We start from the raw sequence: 7,432 nt of genomic DNA on the forward strand, positions 1-7,432 counted from the left end.
GCAGTATGGGAGTCATCTTCATCACTCCAAGGTACAGATATGTATTCAGTGGACTTTGAATCCCAATTCCACATTGCAGACTCTTCAAAAATCACACTTCTAGAGACTATCACCTTATTGCTCTTGAGATCAAACACTCTATACCCTTTCTCTCTGGTTCCATATCCAACAAACACTCCTTTCTGACTTGTATCATCCAGCTTGTGTCTCAGTTGATTAGGAATATGTGTATAACACATTGAACCAAAGATTCTCAAATGCTTCACTCCTGGCTTCCTTCCACTGAAAACTTCAAATGGAGTTTGACCAGTCAAGGCTCGAGTAGGGCATCTATTTAAAAGATACACAGCAGTATTAACTGCTTCCCCCCAAAAATAAGTGGGTAGTTTCTTCTCTTGCAACATAACCCTTGCCATCTCCATGATTGTCCTATTCTTCCTCTCAGCCACTCCATTCTGCTGAGGGGAATAAGCAACAGTAAGTTGCTTTTCTATTCCAAAGTCTTCACAGAACTTCTCAAACTCCATTGAGGTATACTCTCCCCCTCTGTCACTTCTAACTTTCTTTATTTTGTAACCACATTGAAGTTCCACCATTGTTTTAAACTTTCTGAATACAGTAAATGCATCTGACTTTTGTCTCAGAAAGTATACCCAGCACATTCTTGATTTGTCATCAATGAATGTGAGAAAATACTTGTTTCCTCCCAAGGTTTCTGACATTGGTCCACAGACATCTGTGTGAACCAATTCTAGCAAATCAATGGCTCTAACAGTCTTCCCTTTATCAAATGCTTCCCTGTGACTTTTGCTCAAAGCACATCCTTCACAGACATGCTCTCCTTTTGTGAGTTTTGGTAAGCCAATCACCATTGCTTTGTCCTGCAATTGCAGCATGCTCTCGAAATTCAAATGACCAAGTCTCTTATGCCATTTCCAGTTTGAACCAGTCACTGTGGCTCTCTTTGCCCTCATTGGACTTATGTCCTCGAGTACAAGTGGGAAACACCTATTCCCTTTCATTTGAACTGCTGCCACAGGAGCTTTCATGCTCTTATCTTCATAAATGGTCACCATGTACTCACCAAAAACAAGCCAGTAACCATGCTCCACCATTTGTCCAACACTGAGAAGATTTTCATCTAATCCTGGCACAATCATGACTTCTGTGATATACCTTGTTCCTCCCTTGGTTTGCACAGGCAAGACTCCCTTCCCAGTTGATTCCACAATGTCTCCAGTCCCCATTTTTATTTTGCATTTCATACTTCTGTCAATATTGATCAGAAGTGACTCATGACTAGTCATATGGTTGCTGCAGCCACTATCAAGATACCAAACACCTTGCTCTTTCTCCACTGAGGCTTTGTGGCATGCATAGAACATTGTGGCAGGTTCATGGACTTGATTTGCATAGTTAGCAATCTGTCCCTTCTTGTGTGGTTGATGGCAATCCTTCATTACATGCCCAAACCTGTCACAATTGTAGCATTTCACCTTTCCTTTAAACCAGCACTCTCCATAGTGAACCTTATCACAAACTTTGCATTTTCCCTTCCCAGAGTCACCTCCTGGTCTCAAATTGGATTGAACCTTGTTGTCCCATTTCTTTGGTTTTCCCTTCCAGCTTTTGAAGTTTCTTTTTCCCCCATCATGGTTGTGAGGCTTTGATTGATTGTTCTGTCCTTTGGAGCCAACATTCATACTAGCAAAGGCCCTTTCCACCTTCTCATCATCTTCCTCATGCCTGCTTAGCCTTAACTCATAACTTTTGAGAGAGGCAAACACTTCATTTACAGACACAGAATTCAAATCACTAGTCCTTTCGAGCACCACACACATAGGATCATAAACTTTAGTTACACTGATTAAGACCTTCTGCACCATTCTTTGTTGAGTCAAGCATTCACCATATTTTTCCATTTGGTTAGTTAAATCAAAGAAACGAGTAGAATACTCAGACAATGCTTCACTCTCCCTCATTCTCATGTATTCAAATTCTTTTCTCAAACTTTGCAATTTAACAGACCTGGATTGTTCATCACCATGATATTCTGTTTGTAGAAGATCCCAAGCTCCTTTGGCAGTGTCTTGGTTGATAATCCGAGAGAAAATCTCTTTGGATACAGCCCCTTGAATGATGCCCAATGCCTTTGCATCTTTCATATTCTGCTCCTCCATGTAAGCTTCCAGTTCATCTTCCTCATCGATGTTGGAGTCTCCTTCCTTCTTAGCCTTCTCCTTCTTCTTCCTTGCTTCTGGGATTGTGATCCCTTTTTCTACTAACTTCCAGATGCCATGTGACTTGAATATGGTCACCATGCGCACCTTCCAGAACTCATACTCAGTACCATCGAAAATGGGAGCTCGTAGCTCACCACTCCCAGACCCAGCCATGCCTAGATCTAGATGGATTTGTTCCTCTGTTTCACTCAAGCTCACGCACACAGTACACGCCCAGTTCACAGAACCAACCTGGGCTCTGATACCATGTTGATTTTACTGAGACAATGAATATGCCTGGGATGTGACCAGGAATGTAAGCATGAAAATGGTGCTAGAATTTACAGAGAGAATTGCAGAGTGATGAGGGAAGGAAGAGAGAATGAGATCACGAGAAAGGCATGCTGTACTGTGCAATGCACACACCAGCAACCATATATTCCATTTGCAAATTCAGTTATACAAAACGACATAGCATTGATCCAATAAGACCGATGCCACACATGAGCCTATGAGCTCTTACAGCAAAGCAAACATCACCCTATGAGGCAATGCCACCTAAGCAATGACAATCTGAATTAACTAACTAAACAGACAAGCTTAGTTATCAGGCATAAGCCTTAATCAACTCTAATAGATTCTCATCTCTGTATTCATACGATACCAATTTACTTTCACCAGTGTCTATGAAGTTGGTGTCTGAAACATAAGTGATGCCTGTTGAAGTTTCACTGTAGCTGGGATTGTCTACTAGGCCACAATCTATGCTAATGAAGCCTGCAGATACAGACATATATTATAAATATATATAGATAGGTTCTTAATTGGGCATGTTATAATTTGTTGAACAAAATAAACAAAGGATTATAATAATGTAGATGTTCATATATACCTGACTGATCATCCAGGGCATGAACTAAGAGCATAAGGTAATTTAAAGTAAAACCACCTAACACTGCAAAGAGGAAGAATTGGTTGAATGTCCGAGACATCATTATGCTCTGGAAACAAGCTAGCTAGCTAGAGACTCGCAAATATGTCGTCAATGAATAGCACTTATATTATCTATAAGTAGGCCATGGCTATTTCTAGAAGTGGAACTTTTTCTGTAACTTCCATGAATTTACGATGCATGGGCGGACCTATAGAGGGGCCAGTGAAGGAAATTTCCCTCACTCACCCTTTGCCACAGCCATGAGCTTCCCCCAACAATCCAATAATTTTCTTACCGGTGGGGACAAGGTGTTTGACAAAATAGCTCAAAGAGAGAAGCTGATAGGGGCAATTGAGCAAGCTGCAGGGCAAAACACGTCTCAGTTGAAATTTTATTTATTTATTAATGTACCCGCCCAAGTTGGCCATCTCTCCAAATTTTCAAATCTCTCGATCATAATCTCTCATATTTACATTTAGTGTTAAATATGAGATGGGCCGGATGAGCTTCATGTAGTTTTTCAACAATCTAAACCGTCTATTTTTTAGGTCTTTATTTATAGATTATCCTTGTAAACAATTAGTCAAATCGGAAATCATTTGTCTATCTAACTTTGATCAAACAAATAGACGAATCAAATATTTTCGATAAAACTGTCTATTTAATACTAAATGTGGGATCACACACTGGAAGCTTCCTGTATATATATATATATATATATATATATATATATACATACATTGTTTACTTAACAATGAGATTCTTATTTTCTTAAAACTGATAACTTTTACTTTATTAGAGAATGACACACTTTTGATAATGTTAATATGATAATATTTTACATTTATATTTTTTGTAGTTGTTTATAATAATATATAGTAGTTTAATATTTATGTTATTACTAACATAAGAAGTATTATATAAGTATATATAACTAAATTTCAGTAATTAAAGATACTCTAGCAGAAGTACAAATAATTAAAGACCGGCCTATATAGGGCCAAGTGAAGGCAATTGCCCTCACTCATCAGTTTGTCCACCATGAGCAACCCAACAACCCAATATATCTTTGATATTTTCCATGAGGGCGGGGACAAGTTGCTTGGGGAAGTGCCTCAAAAAGAGGATGATAGGAACAACAATATTACAAGTTTACAACTATAGCTTGTAATATGGTATTCCCTTTCATCAATAAAAATATTGTTAGTGAATTCTTTCTCGAAAACTTCCTCATCTTATCTCATAAACAAAAATATCTAAGTCCGCAGAGTAGTACATAAACTATTAAATTATGTGTTTCATTAATATATAATCATAAAATATGATCTGTTTAGCATGTTTCATATTGTCATTGGAGAAACAATGTATGAAGATGTGCATAAATTACCCATTAATTAGTTGATTCTACAGCCAGAAGTAACACAGAAGGAGCTACTAGTTCAGAAGCCACAACCAAGTCAAGTCAAGAAATAAGAAATGTTGTGTGCTAGGCTGCTAGCTGTGCATATATACCAAGAAACAGAAGCAGTGGAATTTCCACAACAAGACGAGTGTTCAAATACATCAGTTGTAGGACCAAAGTTTGCAACGCGGCTTCAGTGGGACCATGGGTCATATCAACTTCTGGAGCATTATTTGGGTCAGTCTTTGCTACATATATATATATATAACGCTAATTAGCACATTTGCCCCCTGACTTTTAGGTTTTTTCTCACTTGACCCCCTCACATTTATTTGTCTCATATAACCCTCTGAACTTTTATGTTGTTTCCCACATTGCCTGATTCCGTCAACTTCGTCAACACCACCGTTAGAAAATGCTGACGTGGCGGGGTAATTTCATCTTTTCAGCCACAAAGGACCAATCTTTGCCATGTTTGTGCCACGTGGTAATTTGTGGGATCCAATATGTCATGTTGGCAACCCTCTCACATTTTTTATTTAAAAATATAAAACTGCAATTTTAATTAAATCAAAAATTTTAATTTTTTTAAAAAAGCTTCTCTGGATTGTGCAATGGGGCTGAGGATGGGGGAGGGGGGAGGGGGATGAGGGGGTGTGGGAGGGGCTGGGTGGGGGCGGGGGAGGGACTGAGTGGGGGTGGGCCAAGTTGGGGTTGGGCTGCGTAGGGCGGGGAGGGGCAGAGCAAGGGCAGGGCAGGGCTGGGTTGGGCTGGGCTACGTGGGGCGGATCGGAGCAAAGCAAGGGCGGGGCCGGGCAAGGTAGGGCTGGGCTGGGGCTGGGCAGGGGCTTGGTTATGTGGGTTAGATCAGGGCAGAGAGAGGGCGGAGCGCGCAGATTGGGGGAGGGTGAGGCTGGGCGGGGAGGGGCAGGGCTGGGCTGCGTGGAGTTGGGGATGGGTGGGGGCATGGCTGGCATGTGCAGAGAGAAAGAGAAGGGGGGAGAGAGAGAGAGAGAGAGAGAGAGGGAAATGGAAGTTATCGGCATGTGCAGTGGGTGGAGAGGGAGAGGTAGCCGGAATGTGCAGTGGGTGGGAAGAGAGGGTGGCCGGCCTGCGCAGTGGGTGAAGAGGGAAGGGTTTGGTTTGGTTTGGTTTGGTTTTTTTTTTTTTAATTTAATTGAATTTTAAAGATTTTATTTTTTAAATATTATTTTAATGTAAAGTTTTATTATTTTATTAATTTAAATATTATTTTAAATATATTTTACGGTTGAAATGACAAAATTAACCCTTCCACGTCAGCATTTCTAACGGTGGTGTTGACGGAATCGGACAACGTGGGAAACAGCATAAAAGTTCAGGGGATTATATGAGACAAATAAATGTGAAAGGGCAAAGTGAGAAAAAACCTAAAAGTCAGGGGGCAAATGTGCTAATAAGCCTATATATAATATACATACAAAGTACAAAAGTAGAAACTAGAAAATATAGTTGTCTGGCCAATTTTTCCTATAACGTACCAAACATAGAGAATTTTCAAAGGATTTGGATAACTCATAATTGCTATAATTTAATATATATTCTTTGGAAATGAGAAAGGACCATAAATCTGGACAGGGTATTTTTTTTTTTTTTTTTAGGATTTTTTTTTTTTTTAGTCTAATGTATGAATGTCATATAAGGTGGTATAAAATTGTAATATAAAAATGTAATAAGTGTAACATTACTGTATAAAAAATAAAAAATAAAAAAGCTAGTACCATAAATCTGGAGACTAAAGAGTGGAGGAAGAGTTGGGTAATTAGGTTTACATCCTCGGTTTATTTAATTTTTTAATTGAAACTTGGTGATACTGTTAAATGTGGGTCTAGTCCTTTCACTACATAATTCATTAGTTTTTTTTTTTTTTTTGTACAAGACGGGCCCAAGCCCAAAAGAAAAACCTAAACAACTATAGCTCTAGGACATAGAGTATCAAGAGCATTAGCAAAAAGTAAAGAGCAGACCTCAAGAGGAGGGAAATCAAACCAATTAACACCCAAATCCCTCCCCACACTTAAGGAGGCTAAATGATCAGCACAAAATTTTTGCTCATGATACACATGCCTCACCATGCAATTAGCAAGCCTCACCATGCTCACGATACATAATTAATTAGCTTTGCATATATTTCCTCTTTCGATCTCTTTCAATTTTTATATTTATATTTCCGGCCCTTTGCTCCGATTGGCTTTGTGTGTAATAGTTGGTGGATTTGAAAATCTTTTTTTTTTCTCTCTAATATTTCCTTCATTGACTAAATAAACCTGCAAATTTTTTTATTTGAAACTGAATTCTCTGTAATTAATAAGAGATGAATTTGATGATTCAATCTAATAGCTTGATTATGATTCGAATTTAATAACTCATTAAGTTAATGAAACAAATAAGAATTGTAGTGATTCCAAAATCCAATCTAATTGGCAAACTTGAAACCACGAGGACAAAATATACTTTCAACTCAAAAATGTATTTTACCCTATAATCTATGAGGGGACCCTGTGGCCCTTTCTACAAGTTGAAGTTTTTGCAGTCATGGGAATTGTTATTGCACCTTCCATGAATTTATGAAGAAGGGACATGCATGCACCATGACCCATCGTTTACTGGCACCGCACCAAAACTGATGCCGTTGAAACGTACACATGCCGTAAAAGCTCTATATCTATCACGTGTGATGTGCAGCATGCAGTAAATATAAATAAACACGCCATATATGGGGTTCACATCTAATTTAAGTAACCAAATTTTAATTCTGTGCTGTGGACATATAATATAATTACCCATTAATTAGTTGATTAATCTATGAGTGGCCACAAGCAGAAAGTGACACAT

The sequence above is a fragment of the Dryas octopetala genome, chromosome 4 (genome assembly GCF_963921425.1).
Source record: "Dryas octopetala chromosome 4, drDryOcto1.1, whole genome shotgun sequence".
NCBI classification, from domain to species: domain Eukaryota; kingdom Viridiplantae; phylum Streptophyta; class Magnoliopsida; order Rosales; family Rosaceae; genus Dryas; species Dryas octopetala.